Source organism: Chiloscyllium punctatum, chromosome 5 (assembly GCF_047496795.1).
Source record: "Chiloscyllium punctatum isolate Juve2018m chromosome 5, sChiPun1.3, whole genome shotgun sequence".
In the NCBI taxonomy this organism is placed as follows: domain Eukaryota; kingdom Metazoa; phylum Chordata; class Chondrichthyes; order Orectolobiformes; family Hemiscylliidae; genus Chiloscyllium; species Chiloscyllium punctatum.
In genome coordinates, this window is record NC_092743.1 from 41471251 (window position 1) to 41498611 (window position 27361).

At 58.3% G+C, this 27361-nt stretch overlaps 20 non-coding genes across 20 annotated transcripts; all 20 read right to left on the bottom strand.

Moving 5' to 3' along the window:
• Positions 1 to 3184: 3184 nt before the first annotated feature.
• trnay-gua (transfer RNA tyrosine (anticodon GUA)) lies at positions 3185 to 3274 on the bottom strand. The gene is given in 2 exon segments: positions 3185 to 3220; positions 3238 to 3274. It is a non-coding gene; the product is annotated as a tRNA-Tyr (tRNA).
• Positions 3275 to 4450: 1176 nt separating this feature from the next.
• trnay-gua (transfer RNA tyrosine (anticodon GUA)) lies at positions 4451 to 4540 on the bottom strand. Its single transcript is given in 2 exon segments — positions 4451 to 4486; positions 4504 to 4540. It is a non-coding gene; the product is annotated as a tRNA-Tyr (tRNA).
• A 1176-nt stretch (positions 4541 to 5716) lies between these two features.
• On the bottom strand, positions 5717 to 5806 carry trnay-gua (transfer RNA tyrosine (anticodon GUA)). The gene is given in 2 exon segments: positions 5717 to 5752; positions 5770 to 5806. It is a non-coding gene; the product is annotated as a tRNA-Tyr (tRNA).
• Positions 5807 to 6982: 1176 nt separating this feature from the next.
• On the bottom strand, positions 6983 to 7072 carry trnay-gua (transfer RNA tyrosine (anticodon GUA)). The gene is given in 2 exon segments: positions 6983 to 7018; positions 7036 to 7072. It is a non-coding gene; the product is annotated as a tRNA-Tyr (tRNA).
• Positions 7073 to 8248: 1176 nt separating this feature from the next.
• trnay-gua (transfer RNA tyrosine (anticodon GUA)) lies at positions 8249 to 8338 on the bottom strand. Its single transcript is given in 2 exon segments — positions 8249 to 8284; positions 8302 to 8338. It is a non-coding gene; the product is annotated as a tRNA-Tyr (tRNA).
• A 1176-nt stretch (positions 8339 to 9514) lies between these two features.
• trnay-gua (transfer RNA tyrosine (anticodon GUA)) lies at positions 9515 to 9604 on the bottom strand. The gene is given in 2 exon segments: positions 9515 to 9550; positions 9568 to 9604. It is a non-coding gene; the product is annotated as a tRNA-Tyr (tRNA).
• A 1176-nt stretch (positions 9605 to 10780) lies between these two features.
• trnay-gua (transfer RNA tyrosine (anticodon GUA)) lies at positions 10781 to 10870 on the bottom strand. The gene is given in 2 exon segments: positions 10781 to 10816; positions 10834 to 10870. It is a non-coding gene; the product is annotated as a tRNA-Tyr (tRNA).
• A 1176-nt stretch (positions 10871 to 12046) lies between these two features.
• On the bottom strand, positions 12047 to 12136 carry trnay-gua (transfer RNA tyrosine (anticodon GUA)). The gene is given in 2 exon segments: positions 12047 to 12082; positions 12100 to 12136. It is a non-coding gene; the product is annotated as a tRNA-Tyr (tRNA).
• A 1176-nt stretch (positions 12137 to 13312) lies between these two features.
• Positions 13313 to 13402, bottom strand: trnay-gua (transfer RNA tyrosine (anticodon GUA)). Its single transcript is given in 2 exon segments — positions 13313 to 13348; positions 13366 to 13402. It is a non-coding gene; the product is annotated as a tRNA-Tyr (tRNA).
• Positions 13403 to 14578: 1176 nt separating this feature from the next.
• trnay-gua (transfer RNA tyrosine (anticodon GUA)) lies at positions 14579 to 14668 on the bottom strand. Its single transcript is given in 2 exon segments — positions 14579 to 14614; positions 14632 to 14668. It is a non-coding gene; the product is annotated as a tRNA-Tyr (tRNA).
• Positions 14669 to 15844: 1176 nt separating this feature from the next.
• On the bottom strand, positions 15845 to 15934 carry trnay-gua (transfer RNA tyrosine (anticodon GUA)). Its single transcript is given in 2 exon segments — positions 15845 to 15880; positions 15898 to 15934. It is a non-coding gene; the product is annotated as a tRNA-Tyr (tRNA).
• Positions 15935 to 17110: 1176 nt separating this feature from the next.
• On the bottom strand, positions 17111 to 17200 carry trnay-gua (transfer RNA tyrosine (anticodon GUA)). The gene is given in 2 exon segments: positions 17111 to 17146; positions 17164 to 17200. It is a non-coding gene; the product is annotated as a tRNA-Tyr (tRNA).
• A 1176-nt stretch (positions 17201 to 18376) lies between these two features.
• Positions 18377 to 18466, bottom strand: trnay-gua (transfer RNA tyrosine (anticodon GUA)). Its single transcript is given in 2 exon segments — positions 18377 to 18412; positions 18430 to 18466. It is a non-coding gene; the product is annotated as a tRNA-Tyr (tRNA).
• A 1176-nt stretch (positions 18467 to 19642) lies between these two features.
• trnay-gua (transfer RNA tyrosine (anticodon GUA)) lies at positions 19643 to 19732 on the bottom strand. The gene is given in 2 exon segments: positions 19643 to 19678; positions 19696 to 19732. It is a non-coding gene; the product is annotated as a tRNA-Tyr (tRNA).
• A 1176-nt stretch (positions 19733 to 20908) lies between these two features.
• trnay-gua (transfer RNA tyrosine (anticodon GUA)) lies at positions 20909 to 20998 on the bottom strand. Its single transcript is given in 2 exon segments — positions 20909 to 20944; positions 20962 to 20998. It is a non-coding gene; the product is annotated as a tRNA-Tyr (tRNA).
• A 1176-nt stretch (positions 20999 to 22174) lies between these two features.
• Positions 22175 to 22264, bottom strand: trnay-gua (transfer RNA tyrosine (anticodon GUA)). The gene is given in 2 exon segments: positions 22175 to 22210; positions 22228 to 22264. It is a non-coding gene; the product is annotated as a tRNA-Tyr (tRNA).
• Positions 22265 to 23440: 1176 nt separating this feature from the next.
• trnay-gua (transfer RNA tyrosine (anticodon GUA)) lies at positions 23441 to 23530 on the bottom strand. The gene is given in 2 exon segments: positions 23441 to 23476; positions 23494 to 23530. It is a non-coding gene; the product is annotated as a tRNA-Tyr (tRNA).
• A 1176-nt stretch (positions 23531 to 24706) lies between these two features.
• On the bottom strand, positions 24707 to 24796 carry trnay-gua (transfer RNA tyrosine (anticodon GUA)). Its single transcript is given in 2 exon segments — positions 24707 to 24742; positions 24760 to 24796. It is a non-coding gene; the product is annotated as a tRNA-Tyr (tRNA).
• Positions 24797 to 25972: 1176 nt separating this feature from the next.
• On the bottom strand, positions 25973 to 26062 carry trnay-gua (transfer RNA tyrosine (anticodon GUA)). Its single transcript is given in 2 exon segments — positions 25973 to 26008; positions 26026 to 26062. It is a non-coding gene; the product is annotated as a tRNA-Tyr (tRNA).
• A 1176-nt stretch (positions 26063 to 27238) lies between these two features.
• trnay-gua (transfer RNA tyrosine (anticodon GUA)) lies at positions 27239 to 27328 on the bottom strand. The gene is given in 2 exon segments: positions 27239 to 27274; positions 27292 to 27328. It is a non-coding gene; the product is annotated as a tRNA-Tyr (tRNA).
• Between the last annotated feature and the right edge of the window lie 33 nt (positions 27329 to 27361).

Consider the following 27361-nt stretch of genomic DNA (forward strand, 5'->3'; position numbering starts at 1 on the left):
GCTCTCGGTCAGATCCACCGACGTCAAGCCGGTGTTCTTCTCTGACCACTGCCTCCTGCTGGCCGACTGTCACCTACAGGACGAACAGCGGGCGGGCAAGGGAACGTGGAAACTGAACACTAAGCTGTTGACCCCGGGAAACATCGAAGAGCTCAAGAGGGATTACGCAGGTTGGAGAACCGTGAAGCCCCTCTTTGAGTCTCCAGCGGACTGGTGGGAAACGGTAAAAGGGAACATCAAGAGGTTCTTCATCCTCAAAGGTGTCCAGGAGGCGAGAGAGAGGCGGGGAAAACTGTCCCAGCTCCAGGAAAGTATGCAGAACCTGCTCCTGCTGCAGACGATGGGGGTCAATGTCACGGAGGACCTCAAGGAGGTGAAGGGCCAGCAAGCCTCGCTCTTCGCCTCGGAGGCCTCCAGGATAATCTTCCGGTCCAGGGTCCGCTCGGTGGAGCAGGACGAGACGTGCTCACGTTTCTTCTTCCAGAAGGTGCACAAAGAGAGCTCCGTGCTCAGCAGCCTGAAGAAAGAAGATGGCTCGGTAACGTCATCTCAGGCTGACGTCATGAGGATCAGCAAATCCTTCTACGCCAGCCTGTATGACTCGAAGCCGACCGACAGCGCGGCCTCCCAGTCGTTCCTGTCCTCTATCACGGAGGTCCTAGATGACGGAACACGAGAGAGGCTGGACCAGCCGCTATCTCTGGATGAACTGACCAAGGCCCTCGAGTCCTTCGAAAAGAATAAAACTCCCGGAAGCGACGGCTTACCGGTCGAGGTTTATTCCGCTCTTTGGGACTTGATCGGCCAGGACCTGCTGGAGGTGTATGTCAGTATGCTCCGGGCAGGTACCATGAGTGAATCCATGAGGAAAGGCATCATCACCCTCGTCTACAAGCGGAAGGGGGAGAGGGAGGAAATTAGAAATTGGAGACCGATCTCACTGTTAAATGCAGACTACAAAATCCTGTCAAAGGTCATCGCCAACCGGGTCAGGTCTGCTCTGGGATCGGTGATCCACCCGGACCAAACCTGTGCTGTACCGGGCAGGAAGATCTCTGAGAGTCTCGCACTCCTCAGGGATACGATCGCCTACGTGCAGGACAGGGGGGTGGACACCTGCCTCATCAGCCTGGACCAGGAGAAAGCCTTTGACAGGATATCGCATACATATATGAGGGATGTCCTCTCCAAAATGGGCTTTGGGGAGGGAATCGGAAATTGGATCAGACTGCTCTACACCAACATTGTCAGTGCAGTCTCAATCAATGGGTGGGAATCAGATAGCTTCCCTGTAAGATCTGGAGTCAGGCAGGGATGCCCCCTCTCACCCGCCTTGTTTGTGTGTTGCATAGAGCCATTTGCCGAATCCATCAGGAAGGATGCGAGCCTGAGAGGGGTGACTATTCCTGGCAGCGGGGGCCTGCAGGTTAAGGCCTCCCTGTACATGGATGACGTCGCTGTTTTCTGCTCGGATCCGCTGTCCGTGCACAGACTCGTGTGCATCTGCGACCAGTTCGAACGGGCCTCGGGGGCCAAGGTAAACCGAGGCAAGAGCGAGGCCATGCTCTTCGGGAACTGGGCCGACCAATCCTCTATCCCCTTCACCGTCAGGACTGACCACCTGAAGGTGCTGGGTATTTGGTTCGGGGGGGCTGGGGCGTGCGCCAAGACCTGGGAGGAGCGGATCAGGAAGATGAGACAGAAACTAGGCAGATGGGGGCAACGGTCGCTCTCCATCGCGGGAAAAAACCTGGTCATCAGGTGTGAGGTACTCTCAGTATTGCTATATGTGGCACAGGTCTGGCCTATCCCCAGGACCTGTGCCGCCGCAGTCACCCGGGCCATCTTCCAATTCATTTGGAGATCAAAGATGGACCGGGTCCGAAGAGACTCTATGTACAAAGACCGGTGCAATGGGGGAAAAAACACGCCCAATGCCACCCTCACCCTGATGGCCACCTTTGTGTGTTGCTGCATCAAGCTGTGCGTGGATCCCCGGTACGCAAACACCAAGTGTCACTACGTACTGAGGTTCTACCTGTCCCCGGTGTTGCGAAGGATGGGCCTGGCCTCGCTGCCGCGGAACGCTCCGAGTAGTTGGACCGTTCCGTATCACCTGTCCTTCGTGGAGAAATTTATGAGGAAAAACACCTTTGACCACAAGTCCATCAGGAAGTGGTCAGCACGTAGCGTCCTTGAGACCCTTCGGGAAAAGGAGAGGGCGGATCCTGTCGAGCGGTTCCCTGAGCAGACTGTCAAAGCCATTTGGCAGAATGCCTCATCGCCAGAACTTTCCAACAAGCACCAAGACGTGGCTTGGCTGGTGGTGAGAAGGGCTCTGCCTGTGAGATCCTTTATGCACGCCCGGACTCTCTGCCGCACCGCACGCTGCCCTCGAAGTGGCTGCGGGGGGGACGAGACTGTCACACACCTCCTTCTGGAATGTGCCTATGCAGAGGAAGTCTGGAGAGGAATGCAGTGGTGCTTGTCGAGGTTCGTCCCGAGCAGCGCCGTGACGCGGGACTCCGTGCTCTACGGCCTGTTCCCCGGGACTCACACCGAGACGAACATTAACTGCGCCTGGAGGATCATCAACTCGGTGAAGGACGCTCTCTGGGCGGTCCGAAACCTGTTGATCTTCCAGCTGAAGGAGTTGACCCCGACCGAGTGTTGCAGACTGGCACATTCCAAGGTCCAAGACTACGTGTTGAGGGACGCGCTGAAGCTTGGGGCAGCTGCCGCCAAGGCGCGGTGGGGAAAGACCACTGTGTAAGATCGGCCTGCCGAAAGAAGAACAGGGGGCCCATACAGACGTTTTTTTGGGCTCTGCTGATGCCTCAGCCAAATATATGTATATATACAAGATTGAAAAAATGCACAGGATTGTAAAGGACAAGAATAAAGTCGAATCTGTGTTTGTAAATATGGACATATGTATGGCATGATCCAATGTACAGACCATCAAATCATTTATGAATAAAGTATATTTTTGAAATAAAAAAAAAAAGAAAACGAGGCACCCTGCTGGCCGTCAGCTGCAGCCGCAGCAAGGAGACAGCTGGCTGGCTGGTTGCAGAGGGGGAAGGGCGTGTGCCGACGTGTCGCCTTTTCAGCTCATCTGTGTTGCTGTGGCCCGCGTGCTGGTGGATGCTGACTGTTTGCAAAAAGCAGCAGGGTGGGGGGCTACTTCGAGCCGGAATTGAACCGGCGACCTAAGGATGACAGGTTTGCGACACACTACAGTCCTCCGCTCTACCAGCTGAGCTATCGAAGGAGAGCCCAGCCGTGGCACTCCCTTGCTGATGCTTTGCCGCGCTCCTCCACTAATGCGACGCCGTTGCCTCCCTGAAAATCTGTCACTCTGGCAGATCCTGAGCCACTGGCTGATCTCCACAGCTTCGGCCTGTGCTGGCATGAAGAAATCGTCTCGAGTGCTGATCCGAAACTGCCAGATTCTGCCGGTACAGTACCTGACTCGCAGCTTCGTGTACATGTCAGGTTAGGGTTTGGGCCGCAGCTTACCGACTGGTTCAAGTTGCCTCCAAACACGTCCAGGACGTGCCCGCTGACCTCAGGCGACTCACCCACCACCGGTGTGATCCTTTCAAGGTGCTGACTTGCACCCCGCAGGGAAAAAACATCAACGCCGCAGGCGTTTCCCTTCACTGCGCAGCTCGACTTCCTTCCTACGCTGCACCCTGAAACAGCAGGACCTGCCTGTCGCTCACGCGTGAAGCTTTTGATCTTTCGGGACCACTCTCAGGGAGGCGGCGTACGCAAACGGTATTCCGTCTGCTGCAGACCAGCTGAGTGAGTGGGTGCACTCGCAGTTTTAAAAGCAAGTGGAGAATGCGGGCATCGATCCCACTACCTCACGCGTGCGCTCCAACAGTTGAACTAATCCCCCGGTAGGTGAGCCGGCCACGCTTTCGCTCCTTCCGCAGTGGATCCTGAGCAGCCACGCTCCAGGATGTGCAGGAAATCCTCTCACCCGTCGGACGGCTGAGACCAAACATTGCTGATGCCTGTCTCGCTGAAAGAACCAACTTGTCGGAGGAGCGGCAGCGGCAGCTGGTGGACTCAGGCGAGGCGGAAGGCCCCGTGGACGAGGAAAGAAGTGCTGAGGCGATGGCGATTGCTGATTGGAGGTGGAAACGACTTCAGCCTTGGCGCAGCCACCACGAGCGTGAGGTGACGTCGCAGGGCCCCGCCTGACTGATAGAAGACTTCATTTGGTTGCAGTGAGCACAAAGTGCTTTCATGCGTTTGTGTCGAAAACGAGGCACCCTGCTGGCCGTCAGCTGCAGCCGCAGCAAGGAGACAGCTGGCTGGCTGGTTGCAGAGGGGGAAGGGCGTGTGCCGACGTGTCGCCTTTTCAGCTCATCTGTGTTGCTGTGGCCCGCGTGCTGGTGGATGCTGACTGTTTGCAAAAAGCAGCAGGGTGGGGGGCTCCTTCGAGCCGGAATTGAACCGGCGACCTAAGGATGACAGGTTTGCGACACACTACAGTCCTCCGCTCTACCAGCTGAGCTATCGAAGGAGAGCCCAGCAGTGGCTCTCCCTTGCTGATGCTTTGCCGCGCTCCTCCACTAATGCGACGCCGTTGCCTCCCTGAAAATCTGTCACTCTGGCAGATCCTGAGCCACTGGCTGATCTCCACAGCTTCGGCCTGTGCTGGCATGAAGAAATCGTCTCGAGTGCTGATCCGAAACTGCCAGATTCTGCCGGTACAGTACCTGACTCGCAGCTTCGTGTACATGTCAGGTTAGGGTTTGGGCCGCAGCTTACCGACTGGTTCAAGTTGCCTCCAAACACGTCCAGGACGTGCCCGCTGACCTCAGGCGACTCACCCACCACCGGTGTGATCCTTTCAAGGTGCTGACTTGCACCCCGCAGGGAAAAAACATCAACGCCGCAGGCGTTTCCCTTCACTGCGCAGCTCGACTTCCTTCCTACGCTGCACCCTGAAACAGCAGGACCTGCCTGTCGCTCACGCGTGAAGCTTTTGATCTTTCGGGACCACTCTCAGGGAGGCGGCGTACGCAAACGGTATTCCGTCTGCTGCAGACCAGCTGAGTGAGTGGGTGCACTCGCAGTTTTAAAAGCAAGTGGAGAATGCGAGCATCGATCCCACTACCTCACGCGTGCGCTCCAACAGTTGAACTAATCCCCCGGTAGGTGAGCCGGCCACGCTTTCGCTCCTTCCGCAGTGGATCCTGAGCAGCCACGCTCCAGGATGTGCAGGAAATCCTCTCACCCGTCGGACGGCTGAGACCAAACATTGCTGATGCCTGTCTCGCTGAAAGAACCAACTTGTCGGAGGAGCGGCAGCGGCAGCTGGTGGACTCAGGCGAGGCGGAAGGCCCCGTGGACGAGGAAAGAAGTGCTGAGGCGATGGCGATTGCTGATTGGAGGTGGAAACGACTTCAGCCTTGGCGCAGCCACCACGAGCGTGAGGTGACGTCGCAGGGCCCCGCCTGACTGATAGAAGACTTCATTTGGTTGCAGTGAGCACAAAGTGCTTTCATGCGTTTGTGTCGAAAACGAGGCACCCTGCTGGCCGTCAGCTGCAGCCGCAGCAAGGAGACAGCTGGCTGGCTGGTTGCAGAGGGGGAAGGGCGTGTGCCGACGTGTCGCCTTTTCAGCTCATCTGTGTTGCTGTGGCCCGCGTGCTGGTGGATGCTGACTGTTTGCAAAAAGCAGCAGGGTGGGGGGCTACTTCGAGCCGGAATTGAACCGGCGACCTAAGGATGACAGGTTTGCGACACACTACAGTCCTCCGCTCTACCAGCTGAGCTATCGAAGGAGAGCCCAGTAGAGGCTCTCCCTTGCTGATGCTTTGCCGCGCTCCTCCACTAATGCGACGCCGTTGCCTCCCTGAAAATCTGTCACTCTGGCAGATCCTGAGCCACTGGCTGATCTCCACAGCTTCGGCCTGTGCTGGCATGAAGAAATCGTCTCGAGTGCTGATCCGAAACTGCCAGATTCTGCCGGTACAGTACCTGACTCGCAGCTTCGTGTACATGTCAGGTTAGGGTTTGGGCTGCAGCTTACCGACTGGTTCAAGTTGCCTCCAAACACGTCCAGGACGTGCCCGCTGACCTCAGGCGACTCACCCACCACCGGTGTGATCCTTTCAAGGTGCTGACTTGCACCCCGCAGGGAAAAAACATCAACGCCGCAGGCGTTTCCCTTCACTGCGCAGCTCGACTTCCTTCCTACGCTGCACCCTGAAACAGCAGGACCTGCCTGTCGCTCACGCGTGAAGCTTTTGATCTTTCGGGACCACTCTCAGGGAGGCGGCGTACGCAAACGGTATTCCGTCTGCTGCAGACCAGCTGAGTGAGTGGGTGCACTCGCAGTTTTAAAAGCAAGTGGAGAATGCGAGCATCGATCCCACTACCTCACGCGTGCGCTCCAACAGTTGAACTAATCCCCCGGTAGGTGAGCCGGCCACGCTTTCGCTCCTTCCGCAGTGGATCCTGAGCAGCCACGCTCCAGGATGTGCAGGAAATCCTCTCACCCGTCGGACGGCTGAGACCAAACAGTGCTGATGCCTGTCTCGCTGAAAGAACCAACTTGTCGGAGGAGCGGCAGCGGCAGCTGGTGGACTCAGGCGAGGCGGAAGGCCCCGTGGACGAGGAAAGAAGTGCTGAGGCGATGGCGATTGCTGATTGGAGGTGGAAACGACTTCAGCCTTGGCGCAGCCACCACGAGCGTGAGGTGACGTCGCAGGGCCCCGCCTGACTGATAGAAGACTTCATTTGGTTGCAGTGAGCACAAAGTGCTTTCATGCGTTTGTGTCGAAAACGAGGCACCCTGCTGGCCGTCAGCTGCAGCCGCAGCAAGGAGACAGCTGGCTGGCTGGTTGCAGAGGGGGAAGGGCGTGTGCCGACGTGTCGCCTTTTCAGCTCATCTGTGTTGCTGTGGCCCGCGTGCTGGTGGATGCTGACTGTTTGCAAAAAGCAGCAGGGTGGGGGGCTACATCGAGCCGGAATTGAACCGGCGACCTAAGGATGACAGGTTTGCGACACACTACAGTCCTCCGCTCTACCAGCTGAGCTATCGAAGGAGAGCCCAGTAGAGGCTCTCCCTTGCTGATGCTTTGCCGCGCTCCTCCACTAATGCGACGCCGTTGCCTCCCTGAAAATCTGTCACTCTGGCAGATCCTGAGCCACTGGCTGATCTCCACAGCTTCGGCCTGTGCTGGCATGAAGAAATCGTCTCGAGTGCTGATCCGAAACTGCCAGATTCTGCCGGTACAGTACCTGACTCGCAGCTTCGTGTACATGTCAGGTTAGGGTTTGGGCCGCAGCTTACCGACTGGTTCAAGTTGCCTCCAAACACGTCCAGGACGTGCCCGCTGACCTCAGGCGACTCACCCACCACCGGTGTGATCCTTTCAAGGTGCTGACTTGCACCCCGCAGGGAAAAAACATCAACGCCGCAGGCGTTTCCCTTCACTGCGCAGCTCGACTTCCTTCCTACGCTGCACCCTGAAACAGCAGGACCTGCCTGTCGCTCACGCGTGAAGCTTTTGATCTTTCGGGACCACTCTCAGGGAGGCGGCGTACGCAAACGGTATTCCGTCTGCTGCAGACCAGCTGAGTGAGTGGGTGCACTCGCAGTTTTAAAAGCAAGTGGAGAATGCGGGCATCGATCCCACTACCTCACGCGTGCGCTCCAACAGTTGAACTAATCCCCCGGTAGGTGAGCCGGCCACGCTTTCGCTCCTTCCGCAGTGGATCCTGAGCAGCCACGCTCCAGGATGTGCAGGAAATCCTCTCACCCGTCGGACGGCTGAGACCAAACAGTGCTGATGCCTGTCTCGCTGAAAGAACCAACTTGTCGGAGGAGCGGCAGCGGCAGCTGGTGGACTCAGGCGAGGCGGAAGGCCCCGTGGACGAGGAAAGAAGTGCTGAGGCGATGGCGATTGCTGATTGGAGGTGGAAACGACTTCAGCCTTGGCGCAGCCACCACGAGCGTGAGGTGACGTCGCAGGGCCCCGCCTGACTGATAGAAGACTTCATTTGGTTGCAGTGAGCACAAAGTGCTTTCATGCGTTTGTGTCGAAAACGAGGCACCCTGCTGGCCGTCAGCTGCAGCCGCAGCAAGGAGACAGCTGGCTGGCTGGTTGCAGAGGGGGAAGGGCGTGTGCCGACGTGTCGCCTTTTCAGCTCATCTGTGTTGCTGTGGCCCGCGTGCTGGTGGATGCTGACTGTTTGCAAAAAGCAGCAGGGTGGGGGGCTACTTCGAGCCGGAATTGAACCGGCGACCTAAGGATGACAGGTTTGCGACACACTACAGTCCTCCGCTCTACCAGCTGAGCTATCGAAGGAGAGCCCAGTAGAGGCTCTCCCTTGCTGATGCTTTGCCGCGCTCCTCCACTAATGCGACGCCGTTGCCTCCCTGAAAATCTGTCACTCTGGCAGATCCTGAGCCACTGGCTGATCTCCACAGCTTCGGCCTGTGCTGGCATGAAGAAATCGTCTCGAGTGCTGATCCGAAACTGCCAGATTCTGCCGGTACAGTACCTGACTCGCAGCTTCGTGTACATGTCAGGTTAGGGTTTGGGCCGCAGCTTACCGACTGGTTCAAGTTGCCTCCAAACACGTCCAGGACGTGCCCGCTGACCTCAGGCGACTCACCCACCACCGGTGTGATCCTTTCAAGGTGCTGACTTGCACCCCGCAGGGAAAAAACATCAACGCCGCAGGCGTTTCCCTTCACTGCGCAGCTCGACTTCCTTCCTACGCTGCACCCTGAAACAGCAGGACCTGCCTGTCGCTCACGCGTGAAGCTTTTGATCTTTCGGGACCACTCTCAGGGAGGCGGCGTACGCAAACGGTATTCCGTCTGCTGCAGACCAGCTGAGTGAGTGGGTGCACTCGCAGTTTTAAAAGCAAGTGGAGAATGCGGGCATCGATCCCACTACCTCACGCGTGCGCTCCAACAGTTGAACTAATCCCCCGGTAGGTGAGCCGGCCACGCTTTCGCTCCTTCCGCAGTGGATCCTGAGCAGCCACGCTCCAGGATGTGCAGGAAATCCTCTCACCCGTCGGACGGCTGAGACCAAACATTGCTGATGCCTGTCTCGCTGAAAGAACCAACTTGTCGGAGGAGCGGCAGCGGCAGCTGGTGGACTCAGGCGAGGCGGAAGGCCCCGTGGACGAGGAAAGAAGTGCTGAGGCGATGGCGATTGCTGATTGGAGGTGGAAACGACTTCAGCCTTGGCGCAGCCACCACGAGCGTGAGGTGACGTCGCAGGGCCCCGCCTGACTGATAGAAGACTTCATTTGGTTGCAGTGAGCACAAAGTGCTTTCATGCGTTTGTGTCGAAAACGAGGCACCCTGCTGGCCGTCAGCTGCAGCCGCAGCAAGGAGACAGCTGGCTGGCTGGTTGCAGAGGGGGAAGGGCGTGTGCCGACGTGTCGCCTTTTCAGCTCATCTGTGTTGCTGTGGCCCGCGTGCTGGTGGATGCTGACTGTTTGCAAAAAGCAGCAGGGTGGGGGGCTCCTTCGAGCCGGAATTGAACCGGCGACCTAAGGATGACAGGTTTGCGACACACTACAGTCCTCCGCTCTACCAGCTGAGCTATCGAAGGAGAGCCCAGCAGTGGCTCTCCCTTGCTGATGCTTTGCCGCGCTCCTCCACTAATGCGACGCCGTTGCCTCCCTGAAAATCTGTCACTCTGGCAGATCCTGAGCCACTGGCTGATCTCCACAGCTTCGGCCTGTGCTGGCATGAAGAAATCGTCTCGAGTGCTGATCCGAAACTGCCAGATTCTGCCGGTACAGTACCTGACTCGCAGCTTCGTGTACATGTCAGGTTAGGGTTTGGGCCGCAGCTTACCGACTGGTTCAAGTTGCCTCCAAACACGTCCAGGACGTGCCCGCTGACCTCAGGCGACTCACCCACCACCGGTGTGATCCTTTCAAGGTGCTGACTTGCACCCCGCAGGGAAAAAACATCAACGCCGCAGGCGTTTCCCTTCACTGCGCAGCTCGACTTCCTTCCTACGCTGCACCCTGAAACAGCAGGACCTGCCTGTCGCTCACGCGTGAAGCTTTTGATCTTTCGGGACCACTCTCAGGGAGGCGGCGTACGCAAACGGTATTCCGTCTGCTGCAGACCAGCTGAGTGAGTGGGTGCACTCGCAGTTTTAAAAGCAAGTGGAGAATGCGAGCATCGATCCCACTACCTCACGCGTGCGCTCCAACAGTTGAACTAATCCCCCGGTAGGTGAGCCGGCCACGCTTTCGCTCCTTCCGCAGTGGATCCTGAGCAGCCACGCTCCAGGATGTGCAGGAAATCCTCTCACCCGTCGGACGGCTGAGACCAAACATTGCTGATGCCTGTCTCGCTGAAAGAACCAACTTGTCGGAGGAGCGGCAGCGGCAGCTGGTGGACTCAGGCGAGGCGGAAGGCCCCGTGGACGAGGAAAGAAGTGCTGAGGCGATGGCGATTGCTGATTGGAGGTGGAAACGACTTCAGCCTTGGCGCAGCCACCACGAGCGTGAGGTGACGTCGCAGGGCCCCGCCTGACTGATAGAAGACTTCATTTGGTTGCAGTGAGCACAAAGTGCTTTCATGCGTTTGTGTCGAAAACGAGGCACCCTGCTGGCCGTCAGCTGCAGCCGCAGCAAGGAGACAGCTGGCTGGCTGGTTGCAGAGGGGGAAGGGCGTGTGCCGACGTGTCGCCTTTTCAGCTCATCTGTGTTGCTGTGGCCCGCGTGCTGGTGGATGCTGACTGTTTGCAAAAAGCAGCAGGGTGGGGGGCTACTTCGAGCCGGAATTGAACCGGCGACCTAAGGATGACAGGTTTGCGACACACTACAGTCCTCCGCTCTACCAGCTGAGCTATCGAAGGAGAGCCCAGTAGAGGCTCTCCCTTGCTGATGCTTTGCCGCGCTCCTCCACTAATGCGACGCCGTTGCCTCCCTGAAAATCTGTCACTCTGGCAGATCCTGAGCCACTGGCTGATCTCCACAGCTTCGGCCTGTGCTGGCATGAAGAAATCGTCTCGAGTGCTGATCCGAAACTGCCAGATTCTGCCGGTACAGTACCTGACTCGCAGCTTCGTGTACATGTCAGGTTAGGGTTTGGGCCGCAGCTTACCGACTGGTTCAAGTTGCCTCCAAACACGTCCAGGACGTGCCCGCTGACCTCAGGCGACTCACCCACCACCGGTGTGATCCTTTCAAGGTGCTGACTTGCACCCCGCAGGGAAAAAACATCAACGCCGCAGGCGTTTCCCTTCACTGCGCAGCTCGACTTCCTTCCTACGCTGCACCCTGAAACAGCAGGACCTGCCTGTCGCTCACGCGTGAAGCTTTTGATCTTTCGGGACCACTCTCAGGGAGGCGGCGTACGCAAACGGTATTCCGTCTGCTGCAGACCAGCTGAGTGAGTGGGTGCACTCGCAGTTTTAAAAGCAAGTGGAGAATGCGAGCATCGATCCCACTACCTCACGCGTGCGCTCCAACAGTTGAACTAATCCCCCGGTAGGTGAGCCGGCCACGCTTTCGCTCCTTCCGCAGTGGATCCTGAGCAGCCACGCTCCAGGATGTGCAGGAAATCCTCTCACCCGTCGGACGGCTGAGACCAAACAGTGCTGATGCCTGTCTCGCTGAAAGAACCAACTTGTCGGAGGAGCGGCAGCGGCAGCTGGTGGACTCAGGCGAGGCGGAAGGCCCCGTGGACGAGGAAAGAAGTGCTGAGGCGATGGCGATTGCTGATTGGAGGTGGAAACGACTTCAGCCTTGGCGCAGCCACCACGAGCGTGAGGTGACGTCGCAGGGCCCCGCCTGACTGATAGAAGACTTCATTTGGTTGCAGTGAGCACAAAGTGCTTTCATGCGTTTGTGTCGAAAACGAGGCACCCTGCTGGCCGTCAGCTGCAGCCGCAGCAAGGAGACAGCTGGCTGGCTGGTTGCAGAGGGGGAAGGGCGTGTGCCGACGTGTCGCCTTTTCAGCTCATCTGTGTTGCTGTGGCCCGCGTGCTGGTGGATGCTGACTGTTTGCAAAAAGCAGCAGGGTGGGGGGCTACTTCGAGCCGGAATTGAACCGGCGACCTAAGGATGACAGGTTTGCGACACACTACAGTCCTCCGCTCTACCAGCTGAGCTATCGAAGGAGAGCCCAGTAGAGGCTCTCCCTTGCTGATGCTTTGCCGCGCTCCTCCACTAATGCGACGCCGTTGCCTCCCTGAAAATCTGTCACTCTGGCAGATCCTGAGCCACTGGCTGATCTCCACAGCTTCGGCCTGTGCTGGCATGAAGAAATCGTCTCGAGTGCTGATCCGAAACTGCCAGATTCTGCCGGTACAGTACCTGACTCGCAGCTTCGTGTACATGTCAGGTTAGGGTTTGGGCCGCAGCTTACCGACTGGTTCAAGTTGCCTCCAAACACGTCCAGGACGTGCCCGCTGACCTCAGGCGACTCACCCACCACCGGTGTGATCCTTTCAAGGTGCTGACTTGCACCCCGCAGGGAAAAAACATCAACGCCGCAGGCGTTTCCCTTCACTGCGCAGCTCGACTTCCTTCCTACGCTGCACCCTGAAACAGCAGGACCTGCCTGTCGCTCACGCGTGAAGCTTTTGATCTTTCGGGACCACTCTCAGGGAGGCGGCGTACGCAAACGGTATTCCGTCTGCTGCAGACCAGCTGAGTGAGTGGGTGCACTCGCAGTTTTAAAAGCAAGTGGAGAATGCGGGCATCGATCCCACTACCTCACGCGTGCGCTCCAACAGTTGAACTAATCCCCCGGTAGGTGAGCCGGCCACGCTTTCGCTCCTTCCGCAGTGGATCCTGAGCAGCCACGCTCCAGGATGTGCAGGAAATCCTCTCACCCGTCGGACGGCTGAGACCAAACATTGCTGATGCCTGTCTCGCTGAAAGAACCAACTTGTCGGAGGAGCGGCAGCGGCAGCTGGTGGACTCAGGCGAGGCGGAAGGCCCCGTGGACGAGGAAAGAAGTGCTGAGGCGATGGCGATTGCTGATTGGAGGTGGAAACGACTTCAGCCTTGGCGCAGCCACCACGAGCGTGAGGTGACGTCGCAGGGCCCCGCCTGACTGATAGAAGACTTCATTTGGTTGCAGTGAGCACAAAGTGCTTTCATGCGTTTGTGTCGAAAACGAGGCACCCTGCTGGCCGTCAGCTGCAGCCGCAGCAAGGAGACAGCTGGCTGGCTGGTTGCAGAGGGGGAAGGGCGTGTGCCGACGTGTCGCCTTTTCAGCTCATCTGTGTTGCTGTGGCCCGCGTGCTGGTGGATGCTGACTGTTTGCAAAAAGCAGCAGGGTGGGGGGCTCCTTCGAGCCGGAATTGAACCGGCGACCTAAGGATGACAGGTTTGCGACACACTACAGTCCTCCGCTCTACCAGCTGAGCTATCGAAGGAGAGCCCAGCAGTGGCTCTCCCTTGCTGATGCTTTGCCGCGCTCCTCCACTAATGCGACGCCGTTGCCTCCCTGAAAATCTGTCACTCTGGCAGATCCTGAGCCACTGGCTGATCTCCACAGCTTCGGCCTGTGCTGGCATGAAGAAATCGTCTCGAGTGCTGATCCGAAACTGCCAGATTCTGCCGGTACAGTACCTGACTCGCAGCTTCGTGTACATGTCAGGTTAGGGTTTGGGCCGCAGCTTACCGACTGGTTCAAGTTGCCTCCAAACACGTCCAGGACGTGCCCGCTGACCTCAGGCGACTCACCCACCACCGGTGTGATCCTTTCAAGGTGCTGACTTGCACCCCGCAGGGAAAAAACATCAACGCCGCAGGCGTTTCCCTTCACTGCGCAGCTCGACTTCCTTCCTACGCTGCACCCTGAAACAGCAGGACCTGCCTGTCGCTCACGCGTGAAGCTTTTGATCTTTCGGGACCACTCTCAGGGAGGCGGCGTACGCAAACGGTATTCCGTCTGCTGCAGACCAGCTGAGTGAGTGGGTGCACTCGCAGTTTTAAAAGCAAGTGGAGAATGCGAGCATCGATCCCACTACCTCACGCGTGCGCTCCAACAGTTGAACTAATCCCCCGGTAGGTGAGCCGGCCACGCTTTCGCTCCTTCCGCAGTGGATCCTGAGCAGCCACGCTCCAGGATGTGCAGGAAATCCTCTCACCCGTCGGACGGCTGAGACCAAACATTGCTGATGCCTGTCTCGCTGAAAGAACCAACTTGTCGGAGGAGCGGCAGCGGCAGCTGGTGGACTCAGGCGAGGCGGAAGGCCCCGTGGACGAGGAAAGAAGTGCTGAGGCGATGGCGATTGCTGATTGGAGGTGGAAACGACTTCAGCCTTGGCGCAGCCACCACGAGCGTGAGGTGACGTCGCAGGGCCCCGCCTGACTGATAGAAGACTTCATTTGGTTGCAGTGAGCACAAAGTGCTTTCATGCGTTTGTGTCGAAAACGAGGCACCCTGCTGGCCGTCAGCTGCAGCCGCAGCAAGGAGACAGCTGGCTGGCTGGTTGCAGAGGGGGAAGGGCGTGTGCCGACGTGTCGCCTTTTCAGCTCATCTGTGTTGCTGTGGCCCGCGTGCTGGTGGATGCTGACTGTTTGCAAAAAGCAGCAGGGTGGGGGGCTACTTCGAGCCGGAATTGAACCGGCGACCTAAGGATGACAGGTTTGCGACACACTACAGTCCTCCGCTCTACCAGCTGAGCTATCGAAGGAGAGCCCAGTAGAGGCTCTCCCTTGCTGATGCTTTGCCGCGCTCCTCCACTAATGCGACGCCGTTGCCTCCCTGAAAATCTGTCACTCTGGCAGATCCTGAGCCACTGGCTGATCTCCACAGCTTCGGCCTGTGCTGGCATGAAGAAATCGTCTCGAGTGCTGATCCGAAACTGCCAGATTCTGCCGGTACAGTACCTGACTCGCAGCTTCGTGTACATGTCAGGTTAGGGTTTGGGCCGCAGCTTACCGACTGGTTCAAGTTGCCTCCAAACACGTCCAGGACGTGCCCGCTGACCTCAGGCGACTCACCCACCACCGGTGTGATCCTTTCAAGGTGCTGACTTGCACCCCGCAGGGAAAAAACATCAACGCCGCAGGCGTTTCCCTTCACTGCGCAGCTCGACTTCCTTCCTACGCTGCACCCTGAAACAGCAGGACCTGCCTGTCGCTCACGCGTGAAGCTTTTGATCTTTCGGGACCACTCTCAGGGAGGCGGCGTACGCAAACGGTATTCCGTCTGCTGCAGACCAGCTGAGTGAGTGGGTGCACTCGCAGTTTTAAAAGCAAGTGGAGAATGCGGGCATCGATCCCACTACCTCACGCGTGCGCTCCAACAGTTGAACTAATCCCCCGGTAGGTGAGCCGGCCACGCTTTCGCTCCTTCCGCAGTGGATCCTGAGCAGCCACGCTCCAGGATGTGCAGGAAATCCTCTCACCCGTCGGACGGCTGAGACCAAACATTGCTGATGCCTGTCTCGCTGAAAGAACCAACTTGTCGGAGGAGCGGCAGCGGCAGCTGGTGGACTCAGGCGAGGCGGAAGGCCCCGTGGACGAGGAAAGAAGTGCTGAGGCGATGGCGATTGCTGATTGGAGGTGGAAACGACTTCAGCCTTGGCGCAGCCACCACGAGCGTGAGGTGACGTCGCAGGGCCCCGCCTGACTGATAGAAGACTTCATTTGGTTGCAGTGAGCACAAAGTGCTTTCATGCGTTTGTGTCGAAAACGAGGCACCCTGCTGGCCGTCAGCTGCAGCCGCAGCAAGGAGACAGCTGGCTGGCTGGTTGCAGAGGGGGAAGGGCGTGTGCCGACGTGTCGCCTTTTCAGCTCATCTGTGTTGCTGTGGCCCGCGTGCTGGTGGATGCTGACTGTTTGCAAAAAGCAGCAGGGTGGGGGGCTCCTTCGAGCCGGAATTGAACCGGCGACCTAAGGATGACAGGTTTGCGACACACTACAGTCCTCCGCTCTACCAGCTGAGCTATCGAAGGAGAGCCCAGCAGTGGCTCTCCCTTGCTGATGCTTTGCCGCGCTCCTCCACTAATGCGACGCCGTTGCCTCCCTGAAAATCTGTCACTCTGGCAGATCCTGAGCCACTGGCTGATCTCCACAGCTTCGGCCTGTGCTGGCATGAAGAAATCGTCTCGAGTGCTGATCCGAAACTGCCAGATTCTGCCGGTACAGTACCTGACTCGCAGCTTCGTGTACATGTCAGGTTAGGGTTTGGGCCGCAGCTTACCGACTGGTTCAAGTTGCCTCCAAACACGTCCAGGACGTGCCCGCTGACCTCAGGCGACTCACCCACCACCGGTGTGATCCTTTCAAGGTGCTGACTTGCACCCCGCAGGGAAAAAACATCAACGCCGCAGGCGTTTCCCTTCACTGCGCAGCTCGACTTCCTTCCTACGCTGCACCCTGAAACAGCAGGACCTGCCTGTCGCTCACGCGTGAAGCTTTTGATCTTTCGGGACCACTCTCAGGGAGGCGGCGTACGCAAACGGTATTCCGTCTGCTGCAGACCAGCTGAGTGAGTGGGTGCACTCGCAGTTTTAAAAGCAAGTGGAGAATGCGAGCATCGATCCCACTACCTCACGCGTGCGCTCCAACAGTTGAACTAATCCCCCGGTAGGTGAGCCGGCCACGCTTTCGCTCCTTCCGCAGTGGATCCTGAGCAGCCACGCTCCAGGATGTGCAGGAAATCCTCTCACCCGTCGGACGGCTGAGACCAAACATTGCTGATGCCTGTCTCGCTGAAAGAACCAACTTGTCGGAGGAGCGGCAGCGGCAGCTGGTGGACTCAGGCGAGGCGGAAGGCCCCGTGGACGAGGAAAGAAGTGCTGAGGCGATGGCGATTGCTGATTGGAGGTGGAAACGACTTCAGCCTTGGCGCAGCCACCACGAGCGTGAGGTGACGTCGCAGGGCCCCGCCTGACTGATAGAAGACTTCATTTGGTTGCAGTGAGCACAAAGTGCTTTCATGCGTTTGTGTCGAAAACGAGGCACCCTGCTGGCCGTCAGCTGCAGCCGCAGCAAGGAGACAGCTGGCTGGCTGGTTGCAGAGGGGGAAGGGCGTGTGCCGACGTGTCGCCTTTTCAGCTCATCTGTGTTGCTGTGGCCCGCGTGCTGGTGGATGCTGACTGTTTGCAAAAAGCAGCAGGGTGGGGGGCTACTTCGAGCCGGAATTGAACCGGCGACCTAAGGATGACAGGTTTGCGACACACTACAGTCCTCCGCTCTACCAGCTGAGCTATCGAAGGAGAGCCCAGTAGAGGCTCTCCCTTGCTGATGCTTTGCCGCGCTCCTCCACTAATGCGACGCCGTTGCCTCCCTGAAAATCTGTCACTCTGGCAGATCCTGAGCCACTGGCTGATCTCCACAGCTTCGGCCTGTGCTGGCATGAAGAAATCGTCTCGAGTGCTGATCCGAAACTGCCAGATTCTGCCGGTACAGTACCTGACTCGCAGCTTCGTGTACATGTCAGGTTAGGGTTTGGGCCGCAGCTTACCGACTGGTTCAAGTTGCCTCCAAACACGTCCAGGACGTGCCCGCTGACCTCAGGCGACTCACCCACCACCGGTGTGATCCTTTCAAGGTGCTGACTTGCACCCCGCAGGGAAAAAACATCAACGCCGCAGGCGTTTCCCTTCACTGCGCAGCTCGACTTCCTTCCTACGCTGCACCCTGAAACAGCAGGACCTGCCTGTCGCTCACGCGTGAAGCTTTTGATCTTTCGGGACCACTCTCAGGGAGGCGGCGTACGCAAACGGTATTCCGTCTGCTGCAGACCAGCTGAGTGAGTGGGTGCACTCGCAGTTTTAAAAGCAAGTGGAGAATGCGGGCATCGATCCCACTACCTCACGCGTGCGCTCCAACAGTTGAACTAATCCCCCGGTAGGTGAGCCGGCCACGCTTTCGCTCCTTCCGCAGTGGATCCTGAGCAGCCACGCTCCAGGATGTGCAGGAAATCCTCTCACCCGTCGGACGGCTGAGACCAAACATTGCTGATGCCTGTCTCGCTGAAAGAACCAACTTGTCGGAGGAGCGGCAGCGGCAGCTGGTGGACTCAGGCGAGGCGGAAGGCCCCGTGGACGAGGAAAGAAGTGCTGAGGCGATGGCGATTGCTGATTGGAGGTGGAAACGACTTCAGCCTTGGCGCAGCCACCACGAGCGTGAGGTGACGTCGCAGGGCCCCGCCTGACTGATAGAAGACTTCATTTGGTTGCAGTGAGCACAAAGTGCTTTCATGCGTTTGTGTCGAAAACGAGGCACCCTGCTGGCCGTCAGCTGCAGCCGCAGCAAGGAGACAGCTGGCTGGCTGGTTGCAGAGGGGGAAGGGCGTGTGCCGACGTGTCGCCTTTTCAGCTCATCTGTGTTGCTGTGGCCCGCGTGCTGGTGGATGCTGACTGTTTGCAAAAAGCAGCAGGGTGGGGGGCTCCTTCGAGCCGGAATTGAACCGGCGACCTAAGGATGACAGGTTTGCGACACACTACAGTCCTCCGCTCTACCAGCTGAGCTATCGAAGGAGAGCCCAGCAGTGGCTCTCCCTTGCTGATGCTTTGCCGCGCTCCTCCACTAATGCGACGCCGTTGCCTCCCTGAAAATCTGTCACTCTGGCAGATCCTGAGCCACTGGCTGATCTCCACAGCTTCGGCCTGTGCTGGCATGAAGAAATCGTCTCGAGTGCTGATCCGAAACTGCCAGATTCTGCCGGTACAGTACCTGACTCGCAGCTTCGTGTACATGTCAGGTTAGGGTTTGGGCCGCAGCTTACCGACTGGTTCAAGTTGCCTCCAAACACGTCCAGGACGTGCCCGCTGACCTCAGGCGACTCACCCACCACCGGTGTGATCCTTTCAAGGTGCTGACTTGCACCCCGCAGGGAAAAAACATCAACGCCGCAGGCGTTTCCCTTCACTGCGCAGCTCGACTTCCTTCCTACGCTGCACCCTGAAACAGCAGGACCTGCCTGTCGCTCACGCGTGAAGCTTTTGATCTTTCGGGACCACTCTCAGGGAGGCGGCGTACGCAAACGGTATTCCGTCTGCTGCAGACCAGCTGAGTGAGTGGGTGCACTCGCAGTTTTAAAAGCAAGTGGAGAATGCGAGCATCGATCCCACTACCTCACGCGTGCGCTCCAACAGTTGAACTAATCCCCCGGTAGGTGAGCCGGCCACGCTTTCGCTCCTTCCGCAGTGGATCCTGAGCAGCCACGCTCCAGGATGTGCAGGAAATCCTCTCACCCGTCGGACGGCTGAGACCAAACAGTGCTGATGCCTGTCTCGCTGAAAGAACCAACTTGTCGGAGGAGCGGCAGCGGCAGCTGGTGGACTCAGGCGAGGCGGAAGGCCCCGTGGACGAGGAAAGAAGTGCTGAGGCGATGGCGATTGCTGATTGGAGGTGGAAACGACTTCAGCCTTGGCGCAGCCACCACGAGCGTGAGGTGACGTCGCAGGGCCCCGCCTGACTGATAGAAGACTTCATTTGGTTGCAGTGAGCACAAAGTGCTTTCATGCGTTTGTGTCGAAAACGAGGCACCCTGCTGGCCGTCAGCTGCAGCCGCAGCAAGGAGACAGCTGGCTGGCTGGTTGCAGAGGGGGAAGGGCGTGTGCCGACGTGTCGCCTTTTCAGCTCATCTGTGTTGCTGTGGCCCGCGTGCTGGTGGATGCTGACTGTTTGCAAAAAGCAGCAGGGTGGGGGGCTACATCGAGCCGGAATTGAACCGGCGACCTAAGGATGACAGGTTTGCGACACACTACAGTCCTCCGCTCTACCAGCTGAGCTATCGAAGGAGAGCCCAGTAGTGGCTCTCCCTTGCTGATGCTTTGCCGCGCTCCTCCACTAATGCGACGCCGTTGCCTCCCTGAAAATCTGTCACTCTGGCAGATCCTGAGCCACTGGCTGATCTCCACAGCTTCGGCCTGTGCTGGCATGAAGAAATCGTCTCGAGTGCTGATCCGAAACTGCCAGATTCTGCCGGTACAGTACCTGACTCGCAGCTTCGTGTACATGTCAGGTTAGGGTTTGGGCCGCAGCTTACCGACTGGTTCAAGTTGCCTCCAAACACGTCCAGGACGTGCCCGCTGACCTCAGGCGACTCACCCACCACCGGTGTGATCCTTTCAAGGTGCTGACTTGCACCCCGCAGGGAAAAAACATCAACGCCGCAGGCGTTTCCCTTCACTGCGCAGCTCGACTTCCTTCCTACGCTGCACCCTGACACAGCAGGACCTGCCTGTCGCTCACGCGTGAAGCTTTTGATCTTTCGGGACCACTCTCAGGGAGGCGGCGTACGCAAACGGTATTCCGTCTGCTGCAGACCAGCTGAGTGAGTGGGTGCACTCGCAGTTTTAAAAGCAAGTGGAGAATGCGGGCATCGATCCCACTACCTCACGCGTGCGCTCCAACAGTTGAACTAATCCCCCGGTAGGTGAGCCGGCCACGCTTTCGCTCCTTCCGCAGTGGATCCTGAGCAGCCACGCTCCAGGATGTGCAGGAAATCCTCTCACCCGTCGGACGGCTGAGACCAAACATTGCTGATGCCTGTCTCGCTGAAAGAACCAACTTGTCGGAGGAGCGGCAGCGGCAGCTGGTGGACTCAGGCGAGGCGGAAGGCCCCGTGGACGAGGAAAGAAGTGCTGAGGCGATGGCGATTGCTGATTGGAGGTGGAAACGACTTCAGCCTTGGCGCAGCCACCACGAGCGTGAGGTGACGTCGCAGGGCCCCGCCTGACTGATAGAAGACTTCATTTGGTTGCAGTGAGCACAAAGTGCTTTCATGCGTTTGTGTCGAAAACGAGGCACCCTGCTGGCCGTCAGCTGCAGCCGCAGCAAGGAGACAGCTGGCTGGCTGGTTGCAGAGGGGGAAGGGCGTGTGCCGACGTGTCGCCTTTTCAGCTCATCTGTGTTGCTGTGGCCCGCGTGCTGGTGGATGCTGACTGTTTGCAAAAAGCAGCAGGGTGGGGGGCTCCTTCGAGCCGGAATTGAACCGGCGACCTAAGGATGACAGGTTTGCGACACACTACAGTCCTCCGCTCTACCAGCTGAGCTATCGAAGGAGAGCCCAGCAGTGGCTCTCCCTTGCTGATGCTTTGCCGCGCTCCTCCACTAATGCGACGCCGTTGCCTCCCTGAAAATCTGTCACTCTGGCAGATCCTGAGCCACTGGCTGATCTCCACAGCTTCGGCCTGTGCTGGCATGAAGAAATCGTCTCGAGTGCTGATCCGAAACTGCCAGATTCTGCCGGTACAGTACCTGACTCGCAGCTTCGTGTACATGTCAGGTTAGGGTTTGGGCCGCAGCTTACCGACTGGTTCAAGTTGCCTCCAAACACGTCCAGGACGTGCCCGCTGACCTCAGGCGACTCACCCACCACCGGTGTGATCCTTTCAAGGTGCTGACTTGCACCCCGCAGGGAAAAAACATCAACGCCGCAGGCGTTTCCCTTCACTGCGCAGCTCGACTTCCTTCCTACGCTGCACCCTGAAACAGCAGGACCTGCCTGTCGCTCACGCGTGAAGCTTTTGATCTTTCGGGACCACTCTCAGGGAGGCGGCGTACGCAAACGGTATTCCGTCTGCTGCAGACCAGCTGAGTGAGTGGGTGCACTCGCAGTTTTAAAAGCAAGTGGAGAATGCGAGCATCGATCCCACTACCTCACGCGTGCGCTCCAACAGTTGAACTAATCCCCCGGTAGGTGAGCCGGCCACGCTTTCGCTCCTTCCGCAGTGGATCCTGAGCAGCCACGCTCCAGGATGTGCAGGAAATCCTCTCACCCGTCGGACGGCTGAGACCAAACATTGCTGATGCCTGTCTCGCTGAAAGAACCAACTTGTCGGAGGAGCGGCAGCGGCAGCTGGTGGACTCAGGCGAGGCGGAAGGCCCCGTGGACGAGGAAAGAAGTGCTGAGGCGATGGCGATTGCTGATTGGAGGTGGAAACGACTTCAGCCTTGGCGCAGCCACCACGAGCGTGAGGTGACGTCGCAGGGCCCCGCCTGACTGATAGAAGACTTCATTTGGTTGCAGTGAGCACAAAGTGCTTTCATGCGTTTGTGTCGAAAACGAGGCACCCTGCTGGCCGTCAGCTGCAGCCGCAGCAAGGAGACAGCTGGCTGGCTGGTTGCAGAGGGGGAAGGGCGTGTGCCGACGTGTCGCCTTTTCAGCTCATCTGTGTTGCTGTGGCCCGCGTGCTGGTGGATGCTGACTGTTTGCAAAAAGCAGCAGGGTGGGGGGCTACTTCGAGCCGGAATTGAACCGGCGACCTAAGGATGACAGGTTTGCGACACACTACAGTCCTCCGCTCTACCAGCTGAGCTATCGAAGGAGAGCCCAGTAGAGGCTCTCCCTTGCTGATGCTTTGCCGCGCTCCTCCACTAATGCGACGCCGTTGCCTCCCTGAAAATCTGTCACTCTGGCAGATCCTGAGCCACTGGCTGATCTCCACAGCTTCGGCCTGTGCTGGCATGAAGAAATCGTCTCGAGTGCTGATCCGAAACTGCCAGATTCTGCCGGTACAGTACCTGACTCGCAGCTTCGTGTACATGTCAGGTTAGGGTTTGGGCCGCAGCTTACCGACTGGTTCAAGTTGCCTCCAAACACGTCCAGGACGTGCCCGCTGACCTCAGGCGACTCACCCACCACCGGTGTGATCCTTTCAAGGTGCTGACTTGCACCCCGCAGGGAAAAAACATCAACGCCGCAGGCGTTTCCCTTCACTGCGCAGCTCGACTTCCTTCCTACGCTGCACCCTGAAACAGCAGGACCTGCCTGTCGCTCACGCGTGAAGCTTTTGATCTTTCGGGACCACTCTCAGGGAGGCGGCGTACGCAAACGGTATTCCGTCTGCTGCAGACCAGCTGAGTGAGTGGGTGCACTCGCAGTTTTAAAAGCAAGTGGAGAATGCGGGCATCGATCCCACTACCTCACGCGTGCGCTCCAACAGTTGAACTAATCCCCCGGTAGGTGAGCCGGCCACGCTTTCGCTCCTTCCGCAGTGGATCCTGAGCAGCCACGCTCCAGGATGTGCAGGAAATCCTCTCACCCGTCGGACGGCTGAGACCAAACATTGCTGATGCCTGTCTCGCTGAAAGAACCAACTTGTCGGAGGAGCGGCAGCGGCAGCTGGTGGACTCAGGCGAGGCGGAAGGCCCCGTGGACGAGGAAAGAAGTGCTGAGGCGATGGCGATTGCTGATTGGAGGTGGAAACGACTTCAGCCTTGGCGCAGCCACCACGAGCGTGAGGTGACGTCGCAGGGCCCCGCCTGACTGATAGAAGACTTCATTTGGTTGCAGTGAGCACAAAGTGCTTTCATGCGTTTGTGTCGAAAACGAGGCACCCTGCTGGCCGTCAGCTGCAGCCGCAGCAAGGAGACAGCTGGCTGGCTGGTTGCAGAGGGGGAAGGGCGTGTGCCGACGTGTCGCCTTTTCAGCTCATCTGTGTTGCTGTGGCCCGCGTGCTGGTGGATGCTGACTGTTTGCAAAAAGCAGCAGGGTGGGGGGCTCCTTCGAGCCGGAATTGAACCGGCGACCTAAGGATGACAGGTTTGCGACACACTACAGTCCTCCGCTCTACCAGCTGAGCTATCGAAGGAGAGCCCAGCAGTGGCTCTCCCTTGCTGATGCTTTGCCGCGCTCCTCCACTAATGCGACGCCGTTGCCTCCCTGAAAATCTGTCACTCTGGCAGATCCTGAGCCACTGGCTGATCTCCACAGCTTCGGCCTGTGCTGGCATGAAGAAATCGTCTCGAGTGCTGATCCGAAACTGCCAGATTCTGCCGGTACAGTACCTGACTCGCAGCTTCGTGTACATGTCAGGTTAGGGTTTGGGCCGCAGCTTACCGACTGGTTCAAGTTGCCTCCAAACACGTCCAGGACGTGCCCGCTGACCTCAGGCGACTCACCCACCACCGGTGTGATCCTTTCAAGGTGCTGACTTGCACCCCGCAGGGAAAAAACATCAACGCCGCAGGCGTTTCCCTTCACTGCGCAGCTCGACTTCCTTCCTACGCTGCACCCTGAAACAGCAGGACCTGCCTGTCGCTCACGCGTGAAGCTTTTGATCTTTCGGGACCACTCTCAGGGAGGCGGCGTACGCAAACGGTATTCCGTCTGCTGCAGACCAGCTGAGTGAGTGGGTGCACTCGCAGTTTTAAAAGCAAGTGGAGAATGCGAGCATCGATCCCACTACCTCACGCGTGCGCTCCAACAGTTGAACTAATCCCCCGGTAGGTGAGCCGGCCACGCTTTCGCTCCTTCCGCAGTGGATCCTGAGCAGCCACGCTCCAGGATGTGCAGGAAATCCTCTCACCCGTCGGACGGCTGAGACCAAACAGTGCTGATGCCTGTCTCGCTGAAAGAACCAACTTGTCGGAGGAGCGGCAGCGGCAGCTGGTGGACTCAGGCGAGGCGGAAGGCCCCGTGGACGAGGAAAGAAGTGCTGAGGCGATGGCGATTGCTGATTGGAGGTGGAAACGACTTCAGCCTTGGCGCAGCCACCACGAGCGTGAGGTGACGTCGCAGGGCCCCGCCTGACTGATAGAAGACTTCATTTGGTTGCAGTGAGCACAAAGTGCTTTCATGCGTTTGTGTCGAAAACGAGGCACCCTGCTGGCCGTCAGCTGCAGCCGCAGCAAGGAGACAGCTGGCTGGCTGGTTGCAGAGGGGGAAGGGCGTGTGCCGACGTGTCGCCTTTTCAGCTCATCTGTGTTGCTGTGGCCCGCGTGCTGGTGGATGCTGACTGTTTGCAAAAAGCAGCAGGGTGGGGGGCTACATCGAGCCGGAATTGAACCGGCGACCTAAGGATGACAGGTTTGCGACACACTACAGTCCTCCGCTCTACCAGCTGAGCTATCGAAGGAGAGCCCAGTAGTGGCTCTCCCTTGCTGATGCTTTGCCGCGCTCCTCCACTAATGCGACGCCGTTGCCTCCCTGAAAATCTGTCACTCTGGCAGATCCTGAGCCACTGGCTGATCTCCACAGCTTCGGCCTGTGCTGGCATGAAGAAATCGTCTCGAGTGCTGATCCGAAACTGCCAGATTCTGCCGGTACAGTACCTGACTCGCAGCTTCGTGTACATGTCAGGTTAGGGTTTGGGCCGCAGCTTACCGACTGGTTCAAGTTGCCTCCAAACACGTCCAGGACGTGCCCGCTGACCTCAGGCGACTCACCCACCACCGGTGTGATCCTTTCAAGGTGCTGACTTGCACCCCGCAGGGAAAAAACATCAACGCCGCAGGCGTTTCCCTTCACTGCGCAGCTCGACTTCCTTCCTACGCTGCACCCTGACACAGCAGGACCTGCCTGTCGCTCACGCGTGAAGCTTTTGATCTTTCGGGACCACTCTCAGGGAGGCGGCGTACGCAAACGGTATTCCGTCTGCTGCAGACCAGCTGAGTGAGTGGGTGCACTCGCAGTTTTAAAAGCAAGTGGAGAATGCGGGCATCGATCCCACTACCTCACGCGTGCGCTCCAACAGTTGAACTAATCCCCCGGTAGGTGAGCCGGCCACGCTTTCGCTCCTTCCGCAGTGGATCCTGAGCAGCCACGCTCCAGGATGTGCAGGAAATCCTCTCACCCGTCGAACGGCTGAGACCAAACATTGCTGATGCCTGTCTCGCTGAAAGAACCAACTTGTCGGAGGAGCGGCAGCGGCAGCTGGTGGACTCAGGCGAGGCGGAAGGCCCCGTGGACGAGGAAAGAAGTGCTGAGGCGATGGCGATTGCTGATTGGAGGTGGAAACGACTTCAGCCTTGGCGCAGCCACCACGAGCGTGAGGTGACGTCGCAGGGCCCCGCCTGACTGATAGAAGACTTCATTTGGTTGCAGTGAGCACAAAGTGCTTTCATGCGTTTGTGTCGAAAACGAGGCACCCTGCTGGCCGTCAGCTGCAGCCGCAGCAAGGAGACAGCTGGCTGGCTGGTTGCAGAGGGGGAAGGGCGTGTGCCGACGTGTCGCCTTTTCAGCTCATCTGTGTTGCTGTGGCCCGCGTGCTGGTGGATGCTGACTGTTTGCAAAAAGCAGCAGGGTGGGGGGCTCCTTCGAGCCGGAATTGAACCGGCGACCTAAGGATGACAGGTTTGCGACACACTACAGTCCTCCGCTCTACCAGCTGAGCTATCGAAGGAGAGCCCAGCAGTGGCTCTCCCTTGCTGATGCTTTGCCGCGCTCCTCCACTAATGCGACGCCGTTGCCTCCCTGAAAATCTGTCACTCTGGCAGATCCTGAGCCACTGGCTGATCTCCACAGCTTCGGCCTGTGCTGGCATGAAGAAATCGTCTCGAGTGCTGATCCGAAACTGCCAGATTCTGCCGGTACAGTACCTGACTCGCAGCTTCGTGTACATGTCAGGTTAGGGTTTGGGCCGCAGCTTACCGACTGGTTCAAGTTGCCTCCAAACACGTCCAGGACGTGCCCGCTGACCTCAGGCGACTCACCCACCACCGGTGTGATCCTTTCAAGGTGCTGACTTGCACCCCGCAGGGAAAAAACATCAACGCCGCAGGCGTTTCCCTTCACTGCGCAGCTCGACTTCCTTCCTACGCTGCACCCTGAAACAGCAGGACCTGCCTGTCGCTCACGCGTGAAGCTTTTGATCTTTCGGGACCACTCTCAGGGAGGCGGCGTACGCAAACGGTATTCCGTCTGCTGCAGACCAGCTGAGTGAGTGGGTGCACTTGCAGTTTTAAAAGCAAGTGGAGAATGCGAGCATCGATCCCACTACCTCACGCGTGCGCTCCAACAGTTGAACTAATCCCCCGGTAGGTGAGCCGGCCACGCTTTCGCTCCTTCCGCAGTGGATCCTGAGCAGCCACGCTCCAGGATGTGCAGGAAATCCTCTCACCCGTCGGACGGCTGAGACCAAACAGTGCTGATGCCTGTCTCGCTGAAAGAACCAACTTGTCGGAGGAGCGGCAGCGGCAGCTGGTGGACTCAGGCGAGGCGGAAGGCCCCGTGGACGAGGAAAGAAGTGCTGAGGCGATGGCGATTGCTGATTGGAGGTGGAAACGACTTCAGCCTTGGCGCAGCCACCACGAGCGTGAGGTGACGTCGCAGGGCCCCGCCTGACTGATAGAAGACTTCATTTGGTTGCAGTGAGCACAAAGTGCTTTCATGCGTTTGTGTCGAAAACGAGGCACCCTGCTGGCCGTCAGCTGCAGCCGCAGCAAGGAGACAGCTGGCTGGCTGGTTGCAGAGGGGGAAGGGCGTGTGCCGACGTGTCGCCTTTTCAGCTCATCTGTGTTGCTGTGGCCCGCGTGCTGGTGGATGCTGACTGTTTGCAAAAAGCAGCAGGGTGGGGGGCTCCTTCGAGCCGGAATTGAACCGGCGACCTAAGGATGACAGGTTTGCGACACACTACAGTCCTCCGCTCTACCAGCTGAGCTATCGAAGGAGAGCCCAGCAGTGGCTCTCCCTTGCTGATGCT